Source organism: Anas platyrhynchos, chromosome 8, assembly GCF_047663525.1.
Source record: "Anas platyrhynchos isolate ZD024472 breed Pekin duck chromosome 8, IASCAAS_PekinDuck_T2T, whole genome shotgun sequence".
Lineage (NCBI taxonomy): Eukaryota > Metazoa > Chordata > Aves > Anseriformes > Anatidae > Anas > Anas platyrhynchos.
Genome location: NC_092594.1, coordinates 13,425,011 through 13,438,757, shown reverse-complemented (window position 1 = coordinate 13,438,757; position 13,747 = coordinate 13,425,011). Strand labels below are relative to the sequence as shown.

General features: G+C 38.3%; 1 long non-coding RNA gene across 3 annotated transcripts in view; it reads right to left on the bottom strand.

Moving 5' to 3' along the window:
- LOC110354076 (uncharacterized) overlaps nt 1-13,747 on the bottom strand; it is a 125,871-nt gene that overhangs the window by 78,984 nt on the left and 33,140 nt on the right. For all 3 annotated transcript variants that reach the window (XR_011811142.1, XR_011811143.1, XR_011811144.1), the window contains 2 exons: nt 2,647-7,674; nt 667-847 (listed from right to left, as the gene is read on the bottom strand). This is a non-coding gene — a long non-coding RNA (uncharacterized lncRNA). The remainder of the gene's footprint in view (nt 1-666; nt 848-2,646; nt 7,675-13,747) is intronic.

Here is a 13,747-nt window from a genome sequence, read left to right as displayed (position 1 = left end):
ATGGAGGGGGAGCTCTCAGAGGTACCAGCAGCAGTTAATGTTGCATCTGAAGCTCCCTCTGTCACGTAAGGCCCAAAAGCCCTCAGATATCCTGCAACTTGCTTGCCTCTGTTTGAGGAACAAGCAAATCCCTCTTTCTCCCTCTCCCCAGCCAACCTACAAGGCACAGGGACCGTCACAGGAGGCCGTGGCGCAGTGGCCCAGGAGCACTCGTGTCAAGGCCAAAGCCCAAAGCCGGCCATGGAAAAGTGTGAGGAGGGCAAGGCGCCTGCTGCTCCATGGATACTGCCCCTCACCCTCACAAGTGACTGGTCAGGCAAATTACACGGCCAAACAGAAACATGAGTTAGAGAACGCTGCCTGGTTGTTCGTTGGGACCACAGGGCCCAACAAAGAGGTGAAAGTTTAAAAGGTCAATCCAAAATTATTTTTATGGCCACAACATAAATCTTACCTCCTATTATTTATTCATAAATTAGTCATTCATTTCATTTAAAGCACTTCAAACATAATTATGCCGGGGTTTCAGTTGTTGTGGAAAACCACAGTACCTTGTGTGAAGCCCTCAGCCGCCTTCCCCTTCCTCAGGGCTGGGCTGGCACGGCCCCTCTTTTTTGGGCCCCAGAGGCAGTAGCATAGACACAAGCACTTTATGTTTAAAGTTACCTCTTTCCTAAGGGCACTGCTCCTCTCCAACAGGAGGCACAAAAAGATTAAATTTTAAAGCATTCGGCTGAAGCTCCCCACCGTGACAGGCGTGAGGTAGTGGCACCTCCATTAGGAGGCCGCGTCCCCAGTTCCGAGCTCATGCCTTGGATGAGTCTTGCTGAAGACAAAACCACTCGACCTATACAAAGAAATCCATTTCCGTATAAATGAATGCTGACTTGTTTTGTTTTGATTTGTTTTCTGGTCTTCTTTTACACTTCTCAAGTAGCAACAGACATTGTCAGAGATCTAGAGTCTGACATACATTTTGGATAAATTCAGATTATATGAAAACTTTTTTTAATTATAAGATACTGATTATAAAATATCAGCACTTAATCCTTTGCAAGACTGTCTTTCAGAAGTCTAATTATTGACATGAGAGTTTACAGAGAAAATGGAAATAACCATTTCACTTGAAATATTAATTCAAAAAAAGAATATACATCTCCCTGAAAAAATATATAATATACAGAAACCACAAATTAAATAGGTGAACAGAAAGATTCAGTTTAGTTTTTAGACTAAAAGATGACCTACAAGGTAAACCTAAACATTCACCTGAATGCAGAAATAAGTTCTGCACATCAAGAGTGAAAGCAGAAAAACTCTGAAGAAGGCGTAATTTATGGCTCCTGCAGAACCCTTCAGCCAGTTTTGGGTTCATACCTGACACTTAGAGTGCATCACTCTGGGACATAGTTGTTGCACTAAAGCAGAGCATAAAGCAAATGGAGAATTGCCTGGTTTTTCATCCATAGGACAATAGTGAAGACAGTAATAGAGAGGAACATATAAAAACTGTGTGCTATACCAGAATAAGTGCAATTCTTACTGGTGACCCTCTGGGACATTTCAGTACATTAAGGAATATTCAGGTGTCTTTGGTGTCAACAGCAAACACTGAGCTAGCTAGAGGACTTTAATGGAGCTATAAAGAAGGTTTGCCAGAGGGTTTTAGATTTATGCACTGAATTCTCCTCTCTCATACTGCCCAGCTAGCAAGAGAACACAAAGCTTATTTTTCAGTGCATTCATTCCATGTGAAAGTTGGCTTTCTTGCTTATCTTCAATATAATATTGCCCAACACCACAAAACCTGTGACCAGAATTTATTAATATTCTCAATAAATTGTATTTTGTGACTTTGAATTTGGAAGAAAAGTCTACACTTTCTTGTGAAGCCATTTATATAGTACTTATGGCACAAAATCATCAGATAAGAAGACAGTGTACCAGATCCTGTATCTAAATCATTAAGTAATAAGTAAATCCTAGTTTCAACTCTCCCTCCTGTCCCAGGTATAGCCCTCACAACAGGTCCTCAGTGCCTGCAGCAGCAGAACGCAGTTGGAAGGCAGAGCTGTGCAGCCCGCAGCAGGGAGCTGTGCCCACCCTCGAGGCAGCCCCTGTTCTGTGAGCAGAGTCACTGTACGTATAATCAACACGCTGTTCTTCCACAGCCTGCAATCTCAGGGAACAAAGTAAAGCCATGAAAAGGTTTTGCCACACATAGAAAATTCACATCCTGAGGGACGGCTCCTCAGCCTGACCTGGCCAGCGTTCAGCTGCCTGCAGCCACGAGCACAGCAGCAGCAATGTGCAGCATTGAGGCTTCCCCCAGGGACCAGCACAGGGGAGGGGTTGGGATAGGGGACAACCCTCAAGCCCTAGGGGAACTACTGAGGCATTCTGCAGAGATACTGTCTGCATTGTAACTGATTTATCACTGATTCTGCCTTTGACCCAGCCAAGTTTTGAATACCATCTAACTCTTAATGTAACCAGCTCAGGGAACGTATTAGACAGCCATGTCCTGGACTTCTAACACCAATGCTTAAACGCTGTAGCTTAGCTTGAGCCTCACCTGATATAAACATGTTCATAAAGTGTTAGTAAATTTTAAGGGGAAAACGGGCAAGAAATGCAATAGCTTACCTGTAAAATTGAGGCTTCCTTTTCTGGGGAGTGATTCAAGTATTTCTCTGAGATCCATTACCAAAATCTGGAGGGGCCGAGGGACTAAAACAGTCATTATGTTGTGCAAGTCACCTGCAAAAATTAGGTGCATGAGGAAAAACAGAACAAAAAAGGAGAGCCATGCAGTGTTAGAAAATTTATCATCTGAAATCCAAGGTTCAAATGATTAGCCAAAAAATTCAAGTCCTCTATGTAATTCAACGTGTATTTAAATTCCTCTGGTGTCAGCTCTCCCCACTAAGATTTGTTCAGATCACCACAGGAATTTATTGCAAATTTTGCAAAGCTTTTGACCTGTATCATCTTATTAAACTTTTATGAAAAATCAATGGAGTTCAATCATGTTATGAGCTGTTCTTCACACACGTGTCAGTGGCAAATGGAGAAGTCTATTTCTTCCAAAGTCTGGAGTGAAGATGTTAAATTGGATACAAGTCTCTGACCATATGTCCGTGGTGCTGATGAGCTTAGAATAAAGATGTAAAAAAATAAAATATATGCAATTTTGGTGAAACTATGAGACAGAGAACTTGGAACTGAGGGCTTTTGAAGGGGATGGGAGGTTGGTTACACGTTACATAAGTGTAAATTAAATAATTTTATCCAACAAATGTTTAAAATAGATACCCTAAGGAGCTACACTTAGATTCAAGGAGAAATAGGCAACTTCGTCACACAATTGTATCACCAGCATCATGAGCAGGAAGAGAAAAGAAGATGGAAGCATACTCTCCCCTTTTCCTCTTTAACTAAGGCCATTTTCAACAGCACAAGCAGGTCTTCAGAGCATACTTGGGTAATGAAGGATTGTTGGTGCCCCTGTGTGGGACTCTGCACGCAAAGCAAAGTGCTCCCCTGGCATGCACTGCAGTTCTGTGTGGGAGCAGGAGTGCACAATAGCTCGAGTAAGTCAGGATAGGACAGGAGAGTACGAGACCTTGCACACCGAGGGGGCGAATGAGCACATGTCCAGACATCCCAACATCAGCTGTGCCTGCCTGGTGAATCCCAAAAATGTCAACACCTACAGGCCTATGAGAAAAATAGTTAAACAAAACAACTGCCTCTATAAACTATCACACCTTAAATATAGCTTCAGGGCTACAGGGCTGCTGCTACCAGCTTACTGCTCTTTTACCCATTTTATGGGCACACAGATAGGGCTAGAAACTCAACACTGTCTTTTAATAGCAGACACTGAAACAAACAGAAACCAAGCTCTGCAGAAACTCTCCTGGGTAAGCTTCAATACTTAAAGCTCCTGTATATTAAACCAGCATTGCCCAGCATTTTAAGCTTTAACAGAAAAGATAGTGTCTCTTGTTTGTTCTATTTCTTTATTTTTCTTACCTATTGTTTTGTTTTTAATTTCCGTGAGTAAGCAGTATTGGTATCCTGCTGGCTTCCTGCTAGCTACAGGAGAAGGAAGGGGAATTTTTGCAATAATTTAAAAATACACTGAAAGTATGGAAAGGTTAAGAATTTTGAAAAAAAAATAAACTAAACAAAGACAAAGAAAGGCAACAAAATTAGCTTTTATCAAATAATCAAAGCAGGTGAGAATTCTACAAAGAGCCTGGCAAAATTGGGTCTGATTAAAAATACGGCTATGTGGTATTTTGTTTTCTTTTTAATCAAAATCTTCAGTGGCATCCAGCAAGCCATCCCAAGGTGCAGAACAATGAGACTACTATTTATATTTCTCAACTATAGGCATAATGCAAATGGAAAAGAATCTTGTGAAACTAACTGCAATGTTTACCATCTTTGCCAAATCCATAGGCTTACTTTTATGTCAGCCATTTTTTTCCAGAAAAAGGCATCTGATGCTTCTCAGAGTCAGAGGGTGTTTTGCTACAAATATATATTTTTTTAAAAAGTGGCAATCATAAGAGGAAAACAAGTCTTGTGTCTTAAAATTTTCAAAGCTACAAGTATTTCATACCATCTCTTTCACCTCCTAAGTAAAGGAAGGCATCAGGCTCAGGTTGGTATTACATTAAATAAAACACCTGGAAAGGCTATTTACATGCGTTCTGCATTTAATCAGAGCCTGAGACCCTTTGTGCTGCAAGCATACCTTAGCAGAGACCTGCAGGTTTACCCAGTTAGCGTGAACTGGGGTCAATAGGCCAGCTTTGACCAGCAACAAGTCTGAACCTAAGGAGCTTTACGCGAAGCACAGCTTTTTTGCTACGTTAATCTGCAGTCTTGTACTTCTTACCTTGGGTGTCTTCACTATAGGAAACTGAAGTCACACTAGCATATAGTGCAAAAAGGAACTGGTACCAGGCCTTAGTCTTTAACATACGTGCTCGGTTTTTTGCTGCATCCTCTGAAGGGAATGCTGTTGTGCTGTCTTCAGCTTTGATTACTGTGGGGAAAAGCCCTAAATGGGATATTCTTTTGGCCTGATAGACAAAACATGTGTGTTGGTGCTTCTCACAATGTGAACAGTCATCAAGGGAATTGTTGCTTAACCATTCTAAAGTTAACCTGGGTATTGCAGTGTGTTTTCATGATGTTATGTGTACTGAAAAGACAATTGAGGAAAAAAGGTTTAAAATGGTATTTTCTGCAATTTACATCAAGTACTACTATAATTTAAGAAGCAAACAATAAATGATGATAAAAATAGAAAATTATAATCGAACAATACTCACTTTACTCAAGATATAAATACTCTCATCAGCTGTTATTTAGCAAAATTTATCAAGACAACAGGGAATGTCTGGAAAGAGACTCTGACCACCTTTTTGACTTCAAATAACATAGGAAATAAACTTGATTACATTTAATGATTAGTTTAACATGAATTAAAACCAAATTTCCAAACCCCAGCTCTACATGATCATTAAATATAATCATCCCTTGAGAGAAAAAGAATTCATTCAGTTGTGTATATTAATGATATTTTATGTAATGTCTTTTCCACAGCTCACTAGTGGCTTGGGGTAGTTTGTTTGTGGAGTGGGATTTTTATTATTTATTTAATTATTTTTTGGCAGGGGGAGGGAAGAAGCTTTGAATAGTAACAAAGTTTAGAACATCAGTGTGAGGTGTGAAACTTGGGTATGTAAGTTTGAGGGATGAGTGCCTGAGCCCACGTCAGAGTTGGGCCTGAAAAAAGGGCTTAAAATGAGTTTCAGGCAGCCAAACTAAACTACACAGATTACTACATAAAGTTGCTCAGTTTCAGCCTGTAAAACGGGAAAAGTGAGATTTTTCTATCATATAGAGGTAGTGCTAAATTAAAACCCATTAATCCTTTGCAAGTGTTTAGGTACCAAAGCAATACAAGCTATATTCATAAGCAAAAGAGCTCTATTGAATTACCGAGGTTATTCACAAACTAGGATTAAGCGATCAAAGCAAAATCTTGTTTGTTTTCATTAGTAGTGCTTAGATATTTCTGTTAAGATCTCTGTCAGTACCTGACAAAATATATTCTTTGCTAGTGTCAATGGCAAGAGGGCCATAAACTTTAAAGCTAGGCCAGTTGACCCCTGATCATGTTGAAACCTGAGCATGATGAAAATATGACTCTTCCTAATTCTGTTAGATTTGCAGAAAAGCTACAGAATGGTCTCTTTTTCTTTTTTCCTTCCCTTCCAGTTATGCAGGTTCAACATACTCTAAGTTTTTATTATACTCTTACTCTGCTCATATCATGCATCAGTTATTTTAAGGGAAAACCTACTGCTGGATTAATAAAATCCCTTCCAGCTTCAACCCAGTGCTCTTACAAATCAGTGCAGCATGTGTTAAAGACTTGATATCAAATTACAGTAAAGCAACAAAAAGGTAGGGGGGGAGGAATATGTAGTTCATTGTCAGTCATTTTATCAAATAGCAATCTCCAAATTTGCAATCTCCTTCCTCACTAACTACTCACCTTTAGCTTTTAAACCAAGCATGTAGGTAAACAATGGAAGTTCCTTGCTATCTGTAAGAAAGCCTATTAAATTTAGTAAATCTTCAGTTTTTAAAGAAAGGCATGAAGTAGATAATGCAGAACTCCAAAATAGGGCTCTGACAGGATTAACCTAACTATTATCAGAACTATTTCTCGTTGTGCTCTGATTTTAGGGGAAACAGCAAAGCACAGTGAACTCTGCCAGGTATGTTTGATTTTCAGTTCACCTTAGTGGACGTGGTGGAGGGAGAGGGGAGGAAATTAAGAAGTCAACTAGAAGCTATACTGCTGAATAGCAAAAACAAATTGTTCATAGAGGAACTTCATAAACATAACAGGCAAACGCCTCAGCTAAGAATATTTAATTCATCTTATGACAGATGGAAAAATGTAAATTTGTAATATCCAAAAGGTTATTTTTAAATTACTAGACCAGGTTTTAATTGCTGATAACCTCAGGTCAGATATACAATAGGCCAGGCCTCTGTGAAGCAGTAAACTTGGCATCAGTTCTCTACATTCATGCAGAGTCTGATCAGATTTTGTTTTGCAACAGTCACTTAATTAGCAGTATCAGTAACTCTTACTACCTTAACATTATCTTCCTTTAGCTAATGATATCATTTTGCATGTGCTAAGTAAAACAGGAATTAACAAAATTCCAATGGCTTACTTAAATGATAAATAACAAGCCATTTTAAGGAAGAAATCTCCTAGGGAGTGCGGAAAAACCTGCAGCTGAAGGCAAGCGAGTCAGGATGTGTAACTCTGCACAGGCATAAACAGGAAACGGAGCAGCTTGCATTTGGATTGACAATCTGGCTCCAAATGGCTCATCTACAGCGGGCACAATGCTTGACCCCTGTCAAACATGAAAACTGTGGTTTTGTAATAGTTTTCTGTCCTGACACCTCTCGGGGCTCCCTTATATAAGTAAAATCTTACCTTCTCTGTCATTTTGTGTGGTCAAGGAAGCTCTTGCTTAGTGAAATACTTAAAATCAACAATGTCACCTTTATCTCAAAACATCTTCTGATGCATCCACTTCCTATGGTTTTCAAATAAAGTCTCTGAAAAATAAACATGAAAGATTAATTTTATTTTATTTTACTTAGAATAATATTAATTTATTTTATTGTCACATTCCAACATAACATAGGAACTAGCTTGACCTTCTAGAAAAGAAGTCTCAAATGTTTACCAGTGCCAGTAGTGTTTAACTCTACTTCTTCTACATATTCCATGTTTCTGATGCACTGACTCCATAATAATTAAACACTATGCAAATTCTCGTTGCAAAAGCTTTCATTGGTGTTTCTAGAGCACATGTCCTGCAAGTTGACCATAATGCCAGGAGACCACCTCTGTGCAAAGCGGTGCTGTGTACTTTCTAGGTTCAAAGATTAAGGGGACATGAAAAGGAGACGTAGACGTAAACTAAGGACAAAAAGGTGAATCACAGGCCCTTCACGACAAATGTAATAGACCCTCTCCATTACACTCCACAGAAAAGGTGCCTCTAAGAGCCATTTCATCTCTGAAAACAACGTGGGCGTTGCAGACTCAAAGGAAATAAGGAGCAGTAACTTTCTTCCTAAGGATGTGTGCCAAGCCAAGGATTTGGTTGTTGAACAACAGATACAGCTCTAAGGAAAGGGGATTTAACCATGCAGCAAAAAATATAATAGCAAGAAATATATATATATTTTTTTAATGGAGTTTGCTGTAGTTCTCTGTAACATTTTAGGAGAAAAAAAAAAAAAGGCAAGATTTTCAAGTTGAGAGCCTATAGTTAAATATTTTGTTAAAGCTCAAAATTAAATGGAACTTGAAAAAGTTATCCATACCTTTGCCAATTTATTTGGATACCTAAATTTGGACCTGGAAACTTCATGTTCAAACTTTCTGAAAACAGGAATTGGTCTTGTATTCAACAGAATGATTATCAGCTAGAACACACCAGGAAAAAAATGTGCTATCTGTAGTATCATCACCTTCACAACTAATACTAAAACCAGATATTAAAATGTCATGTTTTTATTTTACTGTTGTCAGAAATAAAGATGGATTTGTAAAACAATACATTTTATTACAAGTACCTCTGTTTTGTAAGTTTTTAAAAACCCCAGCATGGACATCTTTCAATTGTTCATTCATCCATTTACAAAGGGGCAGTTAAAATCACAAAGTAACACATCACTTCATATTTCTCAGTACTAAAATAGAAGTCTCTTTATATCCAACCTCTTGTAGTCAACATTGTGATTATCAGCTTAAAGAATAACAGAGCTACTATTTGTAAGCAAGCAAAAAAAATGTTCTAGCATAAACTACTGCACACGTTATAAAATTACAATTTTTAAAATGTTAATGGTTTATTAAAGAAACCTCTTGAATTTATAATAAAAATTTCTCTAAGCATTTTGTAAATGCACTAAATTTGAGAATTATAGTACTAGAAAAATCTTCTGTGTGGTATAAACATTTTACAAAGAATATGACTACCACACTCAGCATAGATCATTTTTGGGGCAGCACTGTTTAGAGCTGCAGAGCTCTGTTCAAAACCTATGAAATGTGACAGGGTTTCTCTCTCAGAAGAAGCATGCATAGCTTTGTTCATCTTGTGAAACTTCTCATGAAGCTAGAAACTGAATGACACAAGCTTGGATAAATACAAATTGTGTTAGGTAATAATAGTGAAAAACCCAAATCGGATTTGTGTGGTTTGACAATGTTTTTCAGGTGCCATTTAATTATTTGTCCCACTGTAACTGGTATCAATTGCTGGGTGTACGGGGCACAAAAGAAAGGTCCTTACCTGAAAAGGCTGCTGGTTCCATTTATATAAGAGATGAAAAACATGATCTTTGTGGGGGAGGAAAGAGGGCTGTTTATATTTAGTTTTAAATAAACAGCTGATTTGTATTTTGCAAGCAATTATTCTGCAGATGGATAAAAGTTTTGATATAATCTTTCACTCGTTAAAAAAAAAAAAATCGATTGTTTAAAAACTTAATTTTTTAATGACTTCTGGTCAAAATTTAAGTGCTTTAAACACTTCTGGTCATTCTTTTAGGAACACCATACAATTAACCAGAAACTATACTTGCAAAACACAGCAACACACTGGAAAGATTCTTCCTAGAAGTTTCATTGCAGCTTCATGAAAAATAATACCCTAAGTGAGGCTCATGTCCCACTAATTAATTTATTTTAGCAAGTAGAAGGCACGGAGGTGGACTTTCAGTAATGTAACTACCAGGAACAAGGGTCAGAGGAAGGAGATGTAAAATGTCCATTTGTCACTTACACATCGTACTCACTAATGAGAAAGCCGTAGATGCCTTAGAGCCTTTAAGGAACGAAAGGCTGCCCCACACACCCATGTCCCCATAGGATGGACGGCACATGCCAAGGCAGCGAGGGCTCGGGTCGGGTCCAGAGGTGAGGGGTTAGTACCTGAAGGGAGCCAGCATGCTATACGCCTACGTAGGGGGGGAGGTGCTGGAAGTAGCCCACACTGGGGGAAAAGCAAGGGGAAATTAGATGGGACAATCAATTACGATATTTGAAAGCATGTGATTAGCATACAATGACCAATTTCCTACCTAAAAAAAAAAAAAAAGTTCAGTGGCATGGATTTGAGGTATATTTGCAATGTTATTTTAACACATAAGCAACAATAGTTTAGAAATCCCTGATATGAACTGAGGATGGAGCTAAGCACCCCAGTAGTGACACAATATAAACTTCAGCACATGAAATACTGGAAGTTGATGTAAACAGCTTTTAATAGCAGTGAACATTTGTTCGCTTTGTTTAGACCATCTGGATGTTCCATTGTGTTCGGTTCAACACCGACTGCCATCGGCTGACAGTTGATATATGTTAAGTACAAGCAAAGTGCCTCAGCCCACTCCAGGGACCCCGAGGAGAACTTTTCAGTGTTTTGTGGAATACGCTGTCAGAGCGCAGCGCGGTCGCCTGCATCCTTAATGGCTCCGGGCCAAAGTCCTCCAGCTTTTTTATCAAAGGAGAGTTTTGCTTTTACTGTTTGAAAGGTTAGGAAAACTATGCCAAAGTTCTTCCAGGCAGCTTGGAGAGCATCAGCTGACAGGAATGATTTTCAATATGGAGCAAAGAATAAAGAGAACTACTAATCCTGAGAGATTCCAGGTCTCACTCATTTTACATGCAATGTGGCTAACAGCCTTTTGAGTGCAACAAAAGAAAAAAGTTACTAATAAACATGGTGATGTAATTGTTCTCAGAAAAAAAAAAAAAAAAGTTGGGAAATCAACAGCTCTGGAGTACACAGATTTTTCCAGGCCTGTCAAGCATGGAACATAGAAATGGACAAATCTGAAAGCTTATTTGGATGCATTCACACAGAATAAAAAAAAAAAATCTTTTTTGTTATTGGCTTTTTCTTGCAAAGTTTAACTCAAGAGTTTGATTCTTACAAGCTACTGCAGCAATCTACTCATCCACCCAAAAAGTAGCACATAAGCAGCAGCACTCCAAGGTTTCTCACGTTATACCACAGCTCCAACAGGGGCTGAGAGTGCCTGTTAGCCTCCATTCAGCTTCACCTACCAGCCTCTCAGGAAGGCCTTTCCAGGGAGTACCAAGTGGTATTTGATGTTTCAGAGGTACCCATGTCAAACCATCCCATGAGAATCAATCTTGTTTCATACACTTCAAAGCTACCAAGCAAACATTATGTAGATGACAATTTTGGCCACTTTTTTTTTTTTTCAGCCTAAACTGAAAGAAATGACAGTCAAGGCATAGAAATATCATCTTCTGAAAAGATGACAGAGAACATCTCCAAATTATCTACAGAAAAATGTCCTGCAGATTATATGCATTTGAATGAATGTCATCTTTTTCAAATGTACCCAAAAGAAGTAATGAGTCCTGGTCAAGTCATGAAGTAGTAAATTCGTTAACAAATTAAAGAATTCTTTACATAACTGAAAAATATCCACATCTTACAGAATCAGGTCATCAAAATCAAGTGATCAACAACACACTCTGCACTGAAGCTCAACGAACACAACCAAATTCAACCATAGATCACTATCACTGTAGAGGTGCCACTTCTCAGGTTGGGCTTAATAACCAGCTAGAGATATGAAGAACTATACTTAGGACCAAATCTCCTTTATATTGCTCACCTAAATCAATAGGACAGCTCAAGTCAGTTAGCTAGGTTCCTGCTGGAAGAGACCAACATACCTACATTTCCAACATGCAGGTAACTTCTAAACCTTCTGGTCCATCTTTGTAATGCGCTAGCTTTTGCAGTTCTGCAACCATAACAGTTAACACAGGATTGTCTCTTTTCAACATTTCTACAAGTTTGGGGTGGTTTTGGAAAGTGTAACACGTGGCCAATTAACCATTTAGAAATGTATATTAGATGTGCCATTTGAATATACATGTATGCTAGGATTTCCAACAGTTTTGCAAACATTGAACCAATACTGTGATACTGCCAAACTGCAAGTACTACACAGCACAGTTCAATTTCCAGAGCCAGGCATTGAGAAGGCAATTTAGTCAACATCAAAGGGCACATGACATCTAGCTCTGGCTCTGCAGAAGAGAACATCTATCCCAAATGCTGCTGATGCTTAGGCATTAACTTTTCCAATTATTACTTGAAGTATTAAGAAAAATAAAATAAAATAAAATAAAATAAAATAAAATAAAATAAAATAATCCCTCTTTTTGGTTTAAAACCATGAAGTCACAACCTGCCAGTTCAGTCAGATGTACCACGCAGCTTTCAGTTAACCACTGACACCTGTGACATTAAAGGAAATTGAAGCTGGTTATTTACAGGCCAAGCAGTTTGTGATCAAATGTTTTGCACATTTCCCTGTGCTGTTCCAAACATATATCCCATCCTTAATCACATTACATCCCTAATTTCCCTAGTTGCTTTAAGCTCCCTTTTTGCCCTTACATCATCTAGTCAGAAGAGCTGCATATCACAGCAGGCTTCATAAGCAGGGGCAGTCTCCAGCCTGGAACATGCCCTTGTATTGTACAACACAGGTACAATACATGCTAATACAGAGTCATTGTCCTAGCATAATATTAAGGTTTGAAAAAAACGATCAACTGATTAATATTGCATCAAACAAAAAAAAAATCTATTGTAAATTAATAAATCATGAAATAATTTGCTCTTTCAAAACCAATATAATCAATAACTCTCATGCTATTTTATACCATCATGTAGTTAAGCAAAAGAAGAATTAAGACATTATTCAAATGTCTTATTTGGGAAAATATCTGAAGTTTCTGCTTTCTTTTAAAAGACTGTAGTGCTTATCATCAGTTTACAAACGTTTGCACATAAACCAGCCGAGTACTTAATTTTTTGCATTTGTGTAGCAATGTAATATTTCAAAAGAAATTGAATTTAATCAGTTGCAGTAGAAGTTATTCAATAGCTGATAAATGGATGTACTGTAAAATGTAATGTCACCTAGTTAAAAAAGAAAAGAGAGAGAAGATGCTAATTCTGCTGATGAAGATATTGTTTTTCCCCTCTTGTGCCCTATTCATTATGCAAGGCTGCAGAATATGAAGTGTAGTGTGTGATCCGGGCGATCTAATGATCTCCCACACCTGCTCATCTGGTACAATTTTAATTAACACTCCAAGGAGGTTTGTCAAGAGTAATCAAAAACATTGTCGCTTATAAAGCTGTGGCAAGAAATCAATAGTTTTCATCAGAAAAGGTAAGGTCTGGCATAACTGAACCATTTAATTGCTTCATTCCAATAAACAAAAACTGCACATTTTAATGACTTGATTTTGGAGATCAATATCTAAGCACATATTGCATTAAACAGCAACATGTGGTGAGATATTCACAGTCATTTCAATTCAGAATGAAGCATTCCTCTTTTTTTATTTCATCTCAAATGGCAATAGGTTGCTGAGCCTATGCAGTGCTATGATTTATATCAAATGAGTGACCTCTAGGGCCGTAAGACTAGAACGGGTGACTAGTTCTCAATGGTAAGCTACTGGCACTTGACAAAGTGCCTGAAGCAGAATGAATTTACTTCTCTTTTCCTCAATCATCAACAGGCTCTGCCCTGACCCCCATACTGACTC